This window comes from Ictidomys tridecemlineatus, chromosome 5, assembly GCF_052094955.1.
Source record: "Ictidomys tridecemlineatus isolate mIctTri1 chromosome 5, mIctTri1.hap1, whole genome shotgun sequence".
NCBI lineage: Eukaryota > Metazoa > Chordata > Mammalia > Rodentia > Sciuridae > Ictidomys > Ictidomys tridecemlineatus.
Window position 1 is genome coordinate 152,150,406 of NC_135481.1, and position 13,834 is coordinate 152,164,239.

Sequence of the window (13,834 nt, forward strand, 5' to 3'; positions counted from 1 at the left end):
GCTTCACCTATCCATTTCTCAGTTTATTTGTCTAAATTGAGAAAAATAATATTACTGAAAAGTTGTCTCAATAATTCAATGACATGATGCATACTCCAGTAGACAGAATTCTAAAGATGAACTGCTTGCTCGCTAACAATCCCATCTCCTGCTTCACCAAACACTGATCTGATAGTGTGGTGAGGGGACTTCACAAAAATAACTACAAACAACTTATCAGTCCTATGGAGAGTACCCTCCTTGTGGGTCAGACCAATCAGATAAGCCATTTGAGAGCAGGACATTTTCCCTAGCCTCATGGCCACACCATCCAGTGTATGGCCTACATGCTTGGTCCAAGAGTGTCCTTGGCTTCTTCCACTTCATTTTACTTGTTATTCACTTTCATTGTATGTGACACCAGTGTTGGTGTGCAACAGTTTGGAAGGCTTAAAAGTCATCCTTCAGCCTGGAGACAGGAGAAACCCTGGACTAGATGTCCTGTCATTACACAGCAACTGGGTGTTCCTTGCAGCAAGACATTAGGAACAGCAACTCTTTCTAGCTCATTAATAGCACTCAAGATGGCTTCTTCTACACTCTCAATACCATGATGTATATCAACACTAGCCTTCTGAAGACAGAAATTGGCAGCAATAGAGGAAACTTGCACACCTTACTCTTTGGCAAATACTTTTCCCATTAAGTCCCAGAAATTGACTGTATTCATTAAGTTCATCTTGGCTAACCTCTGTAAATAGAAAAGCCTCCTCCTAAATCTGATCAGGAGCTAGAGAAGTAGCTCAGTGGAGTGTCTGCACATAGAATGAAGAAGAACCCTCAATTCGATCCCAGGACCAATAAATATTTTAAGTATTTATTAAAAATTTAATTTTAAGCAACTTCCCATTATGGTACTATCAAAAGGGAAAGCAAAGCATCATACTGGATTCCCCATCTGGCCCCAGGACATGACTCAAGGGAGTCAAAGCCAACCTCACAGGTGCTACAGACACAGGAAGTGGGTCAGACTCCACCTTCAATGTTCATCTTCCTCCCACACAGGCAGGTCTACTCCTGATTTCCAAGAGCTTCCCCATCAATAAAAAGTCATGAGGCCAGGCCCATGAACAAAGAGCCTTTAGATGCCCTGGTCTAGTCCCTGTTTGCTGCTTACTAATTGTGTGCTCATTGCCAAATCCAAGAACACCTTGGGGCTTCTATTTTCTCTCCTATTCAATGCAGTTTACCATTATCCAAGGTCCTTAGGAGGATGGCAGAGCACAATGAACGCAAAATCCTGCCACAAGGGATAACACACAGTGGTCACCAGGACCATCCCCTAGAGCCATTGACACACCACGGACAGTAGCTCTCTGAGCTGAGTGTGTGAGGGACTGGGTCAAGAGACAATGCCTGAATTCAACCCAGGTTGACCCACTCCTGAGATGTGTGACTTGGACATCTCACAAGTCATCTCTCAGTGACAGTTTCTCTTCTATTACATATGATTCTGCACATGCCAGAATCTAACTGTTATACTCAGAAAAGGTCAGAAGTCCCAGAATAAGAAGGAGCTATTTGTATCAGATTGTATCTCTCCCCTTATCCACACTCAGGGTCTGGAGAGCTTAGCTACCACCTTTTAATTCATACCAGTGAGTGCCAGCAAGCCTGACATCACTGCTGGACCCTGAGACCTTCCCACCAAGACCTGAACTGCTCTGGCCTTCTGTGCTTCAGTCACCACTTAGCAGTTGCCACTGCATGAAGATGTGGCTTTTAATATGTGGCTATTGAGCAGTAATGGCTCATGAGCTGGTGGGTCAGGAGCCCTGCCTCTCCTCTTGGCACCTCTCACCAAGTGTCCCAGGAAGGTCTTCAGAGGTGTTTTCAAGCTTCCCCACACCCTTTATACCCCTAACCAACAATTTCTTTATAATGTGCTCAAATATGCTTTCTCTAGCCTAGGATGACAGGATTCTGGGTCAGTCTCTAGCCACAAATGACAGTGGATTTAAAGGAATTCCTGACTGCACCCGTCACAACCCCATTGTCAAGATGGTCCAGAAGAAAACGTGCAGGTGATTCCTATCACTGCAGCCTCTCAGAACAAAGGTGTCCCTTTGCAGAATGCAACTAACCTTTAAAGCCTCCTGGGTCATCTGGGCCTTGGGCAAAAGGCTGTGAGAAATCTGATTCTGATACCAGTGGGCAGAGGAAGTGAGAAAAGTGAGTGGCTGGCACCTAGATGGCCTTCAGTCTCCATCAAAGTGTAACTACTGCCTCAGCGAGGGAGATCCTGGGCACAAGGGAGAAACACCTGTCTGGCAACAATTGCTAAGACTCAACCCCATAAGTTACAGCTCAAAGGTTACCTATTGAGTAGCTCCAAGGGCACTGCATTCTGTAGGGTCAATGTCAAGACAGCCTGCTTTTGGAGGCTGAATCTCCTTTCTGGAGAAACTCCTCCCCAATTCCATTTACTGCAATAGAAGCCCTCGGTGAACTTGATGGCATAGAGTGGGATAAAAGTGAAATCCTCCAAAATCAGTGCCTTTAGGTGCCCTAGAAAACAACCACAACCCAGGGATATGGCATGAGGTCAGGGCCTGGAATCAGGGATCAATGTCCTAGCTTCGGAGGCCATTCAAAAATCTCTGCATCTTAGATACTAGAGGTGCTGCCAGGGAGTTGGTTAGAATAGTTAAGAGGAAGGGGATCCCCCCCAAGGTTTCCAGATGTCAAGTTTTTCCCCCCTTCAGACTTTTCCTCGCACAAGGAAACAGTCTGCAAAGTGGTCAGCTGCCAGGCAGGAACTTAGAAACACTTGTGATTGCAGGTAGAGGGCTGCTCACTGCTATCACTTAAAGTTGTTTCTTTGTTTCAGAAACTTCTCTTTAGAAAAGGCCTGGAAGAACCAGCTTAAATCAGTCAAAGATACACAGCTCCTTTTCTAAAGTGACCTAGGGTAAACTTTGCTCACTCTAACTCATTATAATACTAAATTCTCTGCCCTAAATGAAGTGCAACTGCCATTTGTTTGGTTTGGTACTGGAAATAGAAGCCAAGGGTGCTTTACTACTGAGCTACATTTTGTGGTACAGATTTCTCAGAACAAAATAAAGAGAATACTATGCTGTCTGTATCATTGTGAGCCCTCCAGAAATCAGTTTTGGACATTCTTGCTACTTTGTAATATAGAAATAGAATGCCCAAACAGGAATGTGTATTACCTTATATGAAGACAAAGGCTAGTATGTAAAAGGAAACTAACCAGAATATATAAGGGATAATTCCCTACACTAAATGCTGAGCCTTTGAATAAGAATACACTGAAGCTGGACGCACACAAATAAACACTGCTTCCTATTGAATACCCTGGTGTTCCCTGTCTTTGTGTGAGAATCCCATGCAACATTATATTCTGTTTTGTTTGATGCAAACACTGACTTATCTTATCCTTCTCATTGCTATATATTTATAATGACCAGTTTGCTTAGAAGTATTTACATCCTATGAGAAATGAAAAGAACATCTGAAAAAAGATTTTGATGACTCTTAAATAAATAGTAGTCTACAATAACTGACATGAAAACCAACTCAAGTTGTAAGCTCCTTCTTTTTAGAAACATTACATATGCTGTACTTCTTAAAAATAACTTATCAAAATTGATTTGTGCCCATGTTTGCACTCTTCTAAAATTACCTTTAAAATAGTCTAACACAAGAAGTTTTCTATGGCAGTAATTCACATGGCTTCTACAGAAAGTGTCAACAGGCCTGAAGATGTAGCTCAGTGCTAGAGAGCTTGTGCAGCATGTACTAGGCCTTGAAATTTAACCACCAACACTGCAAGAAAAGGAAATGAAGAAGGAAGGAAGGAAGGAAGGAAGGAAGGAAGGAAGGAAGGAAGGAAGGAAGGAAGGAAGGAGATAGGGGACAGGAGGGGAGGGAAAAAAATGAATCATTAAAACAAAAGGACAAGTGGTACAAATATAAATATACAACATACTAGATCTTTAAATTTTTTACAGAGCTTTAGGATTTTAGTGACATCAAGCTGGGTGATATTATGACTGTACAGAATGGTACATAATAAGTTCTAGCCTAAACCAAACCAATGGGTGGGTGACCTGGAAAGGACTCCTCTCTGGCTTGATTGGAACAGGCTTGAATCTTTGCTGCTTCAAGATTCACAGCAGAGTGAAGAGGCAAAGACTTCTCTGATAGGCAGCATGAGTGTGTTAGGCCCCTGGGAGACCATGACCAGGATTCCCCATACCCATGCATGGAGTCCCGCCCCCCAACCGCTGGTTCACAATGATCTGCTCCGTTGCCTGGTGCAGGTTTGCTCCTGACGAAAGGTCTGAGTGTCCACAGCCTGTTTTGGCATGGCTAGTCATGGTGTGGTAGCAGAGGTAATACTCAAAGTAGCCTTAGCATGATGGAGGGGCAATGGCTGCCCCTCAGCCCTACTTGGGGGTGGTCCTGAAAGAAGTAAGCAGGGTTGTGGTCTGCCTTGTCTGAAGACATGGAAACACACCCTAGTCCTTATGGCTGTCCCTGGGAATTGGTGATATGTTCAACTATTGGATTTTTTTGTTGTTCTCTTGTTTTTGTGGAGAAGTTATCGGTCTGTGAGAAGCAGGCATTATATGAGAAGAGAAAAACAGCTTGCTCTAAAACTTTCTGGACTAATTGAAGAAAAATGTCAACTACTTGAAAAGATTAGTCTTGTTCAAAAAGACTATGAAGACTTAGAGTCATCTTTAAAGGATGCCATTTTGGAGAAGTCAATAAAATCAGAAAATTTGGAGACAATATATGAAAACCTGGATAGGTCCATATCTAAACTTGAGAATGAAATACTCTTTCTAGAAAAAGAGCTAAAAGAAGAGAAAACTAAACATTTTCAACAGGATGAATTGATGGTGGATATATTAAAAATAATTAAGTCCCTAGAAGATGAATCAAAATCCCTCAAATTTCAAGCTGAAACAACCTTGAGAATATTTAAAATGAATAAAGAAGCAGTTACAGTAGCAATAAAAGAGGCTTTGAATGAAAATTTTTACCTTCAGGTAAGTCAGAAACAGCTTTTACATGAAGTTGAAGTATGGAAAGAAAAAGTGAATGGCCTCAATAAACAGAAAATGACACTTGAACACTCTAAAGAACATGCAGAACAAGTTCTAAGAGATAAAGAAAATCACATTAAATCTCTGACTGAACACTTGCTGCAGATGAAAGTTTGGTCTCCTGTGCTTGCAGAAGTCCTAAAAGATGATGGTAACTTGGAGTTGGAAATGGAGAGTGAATCAGAAATTGGTGCTCACTTTGAAGATCAGGCAAAAGGGGCTTTGAAGAAACTGGTTTATGTTGCAAAGTTAAAGACCTCTTTTAAAACCTTAGAAAGAGAAGGAAATAAAATTTTTACTTTATTATCTGAAGTAATTGAATCAAAGGAAGGTATTATAGGACATATTAAAATCTTAGAACAAGCATCTTTTCAGGCAGAAAATACACAGTTTGAAAGTGAGAATCAGAATCTTCAGCAGAAATTTAAAGTCATGATGGAACTATATCAAGAAAATGTAATGAAACTCCAATGGAAACTAATAAGAGAGAAAAATTACCAGGTAGAGCAAGAAGTAATACTTTCCAAAGTGGAAGAAAATGTCAGCCATACAACTAAACCGCTGGAGACCTATAGAAAATGAGCCAATGATCTTGAAGAAGAATTGAAGAGAACCATTCATTTTTATCAGGAGCATGTTAAGTACGATGAGAAAAAAAAACTCATGGTAATGAATTGGCAGTTCAGAGTGCTGAAAGATACCTCAATGATTTAAGAAAACAAAATGATCACAACAGACAAAAATCAACTGAAACGGAGTTCAAATTTAAAGTTGCAGAAAAAGATCCTTCTGCACTTGATGTTTCCAATACAGTCTTTGGCAGAGGTCATTCTCCAAATGGTCCCTCACCATTGAGTTGACCTTCATGTGAAATGAGACCTTCTTATGTGGAAAAGAAGGGTCCACTCATACTCTCACCTTTGGTGCCAGTGGGAGAAGGAAGAGGCTCAAGGGGCCCAGAGAATACTCTGGATCATCCGACCAGCAAGGAAAGAAGAGAATCAAACTGCAATAGGTTAACTGATCCTCAGAGAGCACCTCTGACACTGGACCCCTGGCACCTCCATGTCAACAGGCCCATATGATAATGATCCCTCCACTAGGCCAAACATATTCTGATCCACAGCTTCCTCTACAAAGGCAAGATGGATGTCATTCTAATTATGGTACACCATCTGTATCAGCAGAATTCAAAAGTTCCACTATGCCCCCTCCCCTCCCCTCCTCTCTGTATACGGGGTAATCATGGAAGTTCATAACCATTCTGAATCAAATTGTGAAACATGATATATTAAGAAAGATGTAATGTTTTGAAAGACCAACAATAAAAAAATTAAGGAAAAAAAAAAAAAAAAAGTTCCACTATGCTGCCTTTGGAAAAAATGGAGGGGTCTACGGCTTCAGATATTAAATACAGTAGAAATACCAAAGTCAATCTTGGTGATACCAATTTTCCTGATTCATCTTTCCCTCCTGAAAATGAAGTAAGTGGCTCTGTCTTTGCTTTCTCACCTTTCCTTCCAATCAGAGGTCCATTGTTTCCAGTGGATCCAAGAAGTCAGTTCATGAGAAGAGGACCTTTTTTTCCTCCACCTCCTCCAGGAAACATGTATGGAGTATCTTGAGGATATTTTTCCACTGGGTCCACCACCCCCTCCATTCCCAATGGGACTGTAGTGTTTTCCTCATTATCTCCCCCCAAGAGCTGGATTTCTTCTCCCCACCCCCCGCCTCCTCCCACCCCTGAATTCTGAAAGTAGAAGTGAGTTCCCTTCAGGGTTGATTCCACCTTCAAATGAGCCTGCTACTGAACGTCCAGAAGCACAAAGGAAACCTGACTATATTTTGAATCTGCCTTCAAAAGTAACTTATCTCTCATTTATAGTTTAAGCAACTGCTTTTATTTAAGTGATTATACTTTTGCTCCAATTGAAGCTTAATGAGATTACAATTCTTAGAATCATAGTTTGTAAATAAACATGGTTTAGATATGAATCTTATGAGTAAATTGTTTCCATTTTATCTTATTCTAGAGAGTATAACATTTAATTTGATTAATGCACTATTATATGAGCAACAAATGGAGTTTTATATATGCAATCTTGCAGTTGGGGATATTTTAAACTCCAAACAAAGGCTGTCCCTTTATACAAAGAAACATATTTACTGTGATTGTAGCAAATGTGAAAGTAACTTTATGCTTAATGAAAGATTTTAATTGATATAAAATCTTGTTTGGCATTGATAATAAAAATCAGCTAGTTTTTCCATAAAAAAATACTAGAGCATATTAAGAGTAAATCAGAAAACACAACTATACATGTCATGAAAATAGGAGATTTCAAATAAAAAATTCAGTTATCAGAAAACTTGTAGAAATTGGAAACTTCACTCTGTCCCTGTTTTTCCTTACATCTTTTTTTTTAATTTTGTACCCATTTTGCTGTGTTCACTGTTATTGGGAGTGTCCTAGTCTTTGTTTTGTTTTCAGAGAGACATTTCTAAAATAGAAATGAATTATTAGGACACTGAAATGAAGAAACAAAGACATAACTCCAAATTTTGTTATTGGTAGATCCAATAGTCATAAAATGACTCTGCTAAACTACTATAAATGTTTGAATTTCTTAATCTCAATTTCTATATCATTGCATATAAGTAACAATTTACAAAACTGCACCAGTCTGGAGATGACACTTTGAACAATGTTTCCCTGTTAGAGATCAAGAAAGAACATTTATTAAAAATACCCTAATTAAGAATTAGTGGTTAAAGTTTTTTTCAAGTGTTAAATATGCTCTTCAGTTTTTGTAAAGAGTATACATTTAAGTCTAAAATAAATGCCATAATATAATTTTCTTCTTAAATATAAGAAGAAGCTTTATCACAATTGATGGCCAGTGGAGACTTTCAGTGATACTTGAGCCCACGATTAATTTAAATGAAAAAAAAAAGTTGGGCGTTGAAAAAGAAACTCTACAAGTTTAATAAATCTAATCTGTTTTCCCTCAAAAGTAACACTGGTTGTTAAATTAATCCTATAATTTTTACTTTCTAGCATAAAACATTACTTGCTCTAAATGAATGGAAGACAAGTCTACCTTCATGGTCTGTATAAAATGGACTGATGACCCCCCACTAATGTTAATTCAGAACTACTTCTGCCCTAACTATTACAGGAGAATAGTTCCTAGTATATTTCATGTTTGACACCAAGAAACTGGGAGTAAGATGACTTTTAGTTGAAAACAGAACTGAAATTCCTAAATACCATGATACAGTCCTATAAAAAGTTATAGTTTCAGAAGAAAAACCTGAAAGGACTTTCTAAATATGACACCATTTATTGAATCAGGTTCCAACTTTGTTTGCAGCTCTGAAAATGACAGTTACATAAAATAAAAACAATATTAAAAATTGGCAATTTGTAGAAAAATAAGAAAGTATTAAGTTCAAAAATGAAGTCATATACACAGTACATATCTATATGCACTTTACCTAAATAATTGGGCTGCTATTGTAAAAATAAAAATTCTCACAACTATAAAGAGTCCTGCTCCTGATATTTGAGCTGTCATAATTAAAGTAATAGTCTTTTTTACATGACTTATGTGGAGAAATATAGCACCAGAGAATGAAATTAATAGTATATTATTGTTTTTATTTATAAAGGTTTTTTAGTTGTGGATAGACATTTACTTCATTTATTTATATGTAGTACAGAGAATCAAACCCAGTGCCTCACACATGCTGGGCAGGAGCTTTGCTACTGAGCCAAGACCCAAGCCCAAGATTATGTCTTAACAACCACTAACAATAATCTAAAAAGGAAATGAGTATATCTCTATTATCAAAGAAATATAAGCCAAAAATACATAACAATAATAATTATACCTGAATTATTTTCTAATGTTCTACTTATTACAGGGATTCTTTGATTCTATAATGGTTTTATCAAAGGCCTGAAATATTTCCTAGTACTTGGCCAGCATCTACTCTTCTACAATAGAGGAAATTGGTATGGTAGAATTCATTTAATGAATTAAATTCATATACTCAGGGATATCAATATTCCTCAAATATGCTTATAGACCTGAGAGTACTGATATTCAGTAAAAGGATTATGTTTTTTAAAAAATGAGGGCTGGGGTTTTTACTCAGCAATAGAGTGATTACCTAGAACCTTCAAGGTCCTGGGTTTGATCCTCAGCACCACATATAGATAAATAAAGGCATTGTGTCTATCTATAACTAAAATTTTTTTAAATGGTAGACATGGCAAATTTCACATCATGTATATTTTAACCACAACAAAACATTTAAAATGAAAAACAAACAACTGAGGGGTGCCAGTGAGGGAGCTGTGAGTTCTCACTGAGGTGGGTTCTCAGTGAGGATGGAGGGTGGCCTGATTTCAATAGGTGTTTTAGGTGGTGCCACATCCTTGATATCCAGTCTGGTGAGGTTTCCATTTGAGGATTCATTTGGGAGGGCTTTATTGGTAATGGAATGCTGTTCATAAACCCTTGCCTGAAATTTTGGATGAATGAGTCATTGTGCCTTTAGCTATATTAATATTGGGTAAGAGGACAACTTGCAACTTTTTTTGTCTTTTTTTTTCAACATACAATTTTATGAAGGTCAAAAATATGACAAATGTGGCCTCCTATTCTTAGAGTGTTTTAAAGTGACAGATTCCTGGAAATAAGAAATGACAACTTCCTTTGGGACATATAAACCTCTAATCAAAATATGAATATACTTTATGTACCCATAGGAAAATTCTGTGATATAAATTACATGATGCATTTTTTTTCCTGAGTCCCCTCTTTTCCATTAGCCCATCCCTCTAAGGACAGCACCTCCTGAAGGCTGCAGGGCCTGCTGCCTGAGAGCAGTGAGCTCTGTCCTGAGGAACCTTAAAAGTTGCTTTCTGATGAGGTCCAGAGGAAGGCAGGAATGGAGAAATCTAGGCAGGACAATGGAATGGCATGACAAGGAATATTCTGAAAGATACTGTCTTCTGTCTGGAGGACCTTCTGGAGGAACAGGTGTTGAAAGGAATTGTGGCCCCAGGGAACTTGGGGGAGGAACTATGGAAAGCATGCTGTGAAACCTGGCTTCTCCTAGGAACTTTTCAGTAAGCCTGTCTTTAACTGTGCCTGGAGAGGTGCGTGGCTGTCTGCACATGGGACAAAGTGCCAAGTTGGCCTTCCTTCATCAAGGATAAAATCAGGGCCTTCAACAACTAAGTTAGACCCTGTCTTTTTGTGACTGGCTTTTTGAGTTGGCCTAATATTTTCAAGGTTCACTCTTGTTGTAGCATGTTATCAGTACTCCATTCCTTTCTATGGCAGAACAACATTACACTAGATGGATATGCTGTATTTATTAATCTATTTTGTTATTTGACTGAGTCACTTGTACTTTTTGGCTATTTGAGTAACACTGATGTGAACACTCATATACAAACTTTTGTGTGCATGTCTAATTTTGTTTCCCACACCTGGGAGTGGAATTTCTGGGTCACTTAGTAAGTCTCTGGTCTAACATGGAAGGAGTTGCCAGACTCTGCTAGAAAGCAGCCACATCCTTTATATTTTCTTCCCCAGGGCACTATGTATTTCTGTTCCTGAGAACATATGCTGTTGTCTATGTCTTTGATTGTAGCCATCCTTCTAGCCATTAAGTCATCTCTTGTTATGACTTTGATTTGCAATACTTTAATGATAAATGATTAAATGATGACTGTTTTGCAAACAATGATATTTAGAGAAGTGCATATTCAAGTCTTTGGATACTTTTTTTGGATTTTCTTTGTTGCTTAGTTGTAACAGTTCTTTCTATATTGGGAGTAAGAATCATTTCTGAGTTATAATCTATGATTTGCAAGTATTTTCTCCCATTCTGGGAGTTGTCAATTCGAGTTCATAGTGCATTCTTTGATACTCAAAAGCTTTTATTTTCAACAAAGTTCAAGTTACTTATTACTTCTTTTGTTGCTTAGCTAGTACATTATATTAGTGACCACTACTAATTGTAAGGCCAAAATGATGTATTCCTATGTTTTTTCTAAGAGTTTGTAGTTTTAGCTTTGCATTGAGTTCTGATATATTTTGAGGGTGTGTGTGTGTGTGTGTGTGTGTGTGTACACGTGTGTGTGTATATATGAAGTGAGGGAGGGAGTCTAACTCCATTCTTTTCTATATGTTCATCTGTTCTCACAGCATCCTTTGTTGAAAAGGTCCTTTGTCATTAACATGCCCACGCATCTTGGTGATGCCTTAGCACATCATAATACCCTTATGACCATACACATAAGGGTTTTCTGCCAAAACTCATTCATGATTTGCTCTTCAGAAAAAGGAGCCATGGTGACAGGTTTTCTCTCTATAGCCTTCCCAGCTCACTATACAGTGCCCACCTGCAGGTATAGGTACAGTCTACACTTGCAGAGGCTGGGCTGTCTCTTGGTCTCAGGGCCTGAGGACTTCACTTCCAATGAGCCTTCATGCCCATCCCTCTGTGTTCACATGACAGATAATCAGTTCTGCAAGATGACACCTTAATTGCTACTTGACCAAGCACATGTCCATCTAGACTGGCCAGAGACTCGGGCACATTGAACCCCAAATGGACTGTTAGTCCCCTCAAGTGCATAGAATGCAGATGGCTATCACACAGGTCTCTTCCTAGGATGTCATCCAAAGGGGCACAGCAGCACATTCTGTCCTAATACATGTATCAATCAGTTATTGATTGTATGGGTAGGGCTCTTGACACTTTGGACCTCAATTCCTCTGGTGAGGGGAGTGGATTGAGTCTTCTGAATTGATTCCTTTGAGGCAGGGGACAGGTTTGAGTTGACACAGGGAGAAGTTGGCAGCCAATTAACTGGGCCCCTATAGACTGGCTTCCAGTGTGAACCTCCCCAAGACCCTGGAGGGGCCCTTCTTCTTAGGATGGCACTTGAAGCCCTTCTACCCACACACTTAGGACTCTATAAGAGCTAACTCTGTACCTTGCACCTGCTCAACTCTGGAAATGGATCACCCATTCATCTCTGTGCACAGAACTTTCGGCTCCATTTCTATCAAGATCGACTGCTTGGCAGAAATTCTGCTTTCTCTGCTCATATTTCCCCTCAAAATTTGCAAAGATAAAGAGTGTGATTTCTATTTTTGGTATAATTTGAATTAGATCATCATGCAAACTTTATTTTTCTGAAACACATTCTATGTATGTAATTATGCCCACAATTGTATTTGTATTTTAACTTTTGATCAAAATTTCACTAATATTTTTATATGACATAGCTCAGAGAGCATACTAGGCTTCACAAGCATTAACAAGAAACACTGTTGTATTTTATTTTTTAAATTTTTTTATTATTAGTTGTTCAAAACATTACAATGCTCTTGATATATCATATTTCATACATTTGATTCAAGTGGATTATGAACTCCCATTGTTACCCCGTATACATATTGCAGAATCACATCGGTTACACATCGACATTTTTACATACTACCATACTAGTGTATGTTGTATTCTGCTGCCCTTCCTATCCTCTACTATCCCCACTCCCCTCCCATCTTCTCTCTCTACCCCATCTACTATAATTCATTTCTCTCATTTTTCCCCTTTCCCCTCACTTCCTCTTATATGTAATTTTGTATAACAATGAGGGTCTCCTTCCTTTACCATGCACTTTCCCTTCTCTCTCCCTTTCCCTCCCACCTCTTGTCCCTGTTTAATGGTGATCTTGTTCTCATGCTCTTCCTCCTTGCTCTGTTCTTAGTTGCCCTCCTTATATCAAAGAAGACATTTAGCATTTGTTTTTTAGGGATTGGCTAGCTTCACTTAACATAATCTGCTCTAATGCCATCCATTTCCCTGCAAATGCCATGATTTTGTAATTTTTTAGTGCAGAGTAATACTCCATTGTGTATAAATGCCACATTTTTTTATCCATTCATCTTTTGAAGGGCATCTAGGTTGGTTCCACAGTCTAGGTATTGTGAATTGTGCTGCTATGAACATTGATGTAGCAGTACCCCTATAGTACGCTCTTTTAAGGTCTCCAGGGAATAGTCCGAGAAGAGGAATAGCTGGGTCAAATGGTGGTTCCATTCCCAGCTTTCCAAGGAATCTCCATACTGCTTTCCAAATTGGCCACACCAATTTGCAGTCCCACCAGCAATGTACAAATGTACCCTTTTCCCCACATCCTCGCCAGCACTTGTTGTTGTTTGACTTCATAATGGCTGCCAGTCTTACTGGAGTGAGATGGTATCTTAGGGTGGTTTTGATTTGCATTTCTCTGACTGCTAGAGATGGTGAGCATTTTTTCATGTACTTGTTGATTGATTGTATGTCCTCCTCTGAGAAGTGTCTGTCCAGGTCCTTGGCCCATTTGTTGATAGGGTTATTTGTTTTCTTATTGTTTAGTTTTTTTATTGTATACTCTGGATATTAGGGCTCTATCTGAAGTGTGAGGAGTAAAAATTTGTTCCCAGGATGTAGGCTCCCTATTTACCTCTCTTATTATTTCTCTTGCTGAGAAAAAAAAAACTTTTTAGTTTGAGTAAGTCCCATTTGTTGATTCTTGTTTTTAACTCTTGTTCTATGGGTGTCCTATTAAGGAATTTGGAGCCCGACCCCACAATGTGTAGATCAGAGCCAACTTTTTCTTCTATCAGATGCAGAGTCTC

The 13,834-nt window shown here is 38.9% G+C and overlaps 1 pseudogene; it reads left to right on the forward strand.

Annotated features, from left to right (window-relative positions):
* The first annotated feature begins 4,437 nt into the window (after positions 1-4,437).
* On the forward strand, positions 4,438-7,010 carry LOC101961081 (melanoma inhibitory activity protein 2-like; annotated as a pseudogene).
* The last annotated feature ends 6,824 nt before the right edge of the window (positions 7,011-13,834 follow it).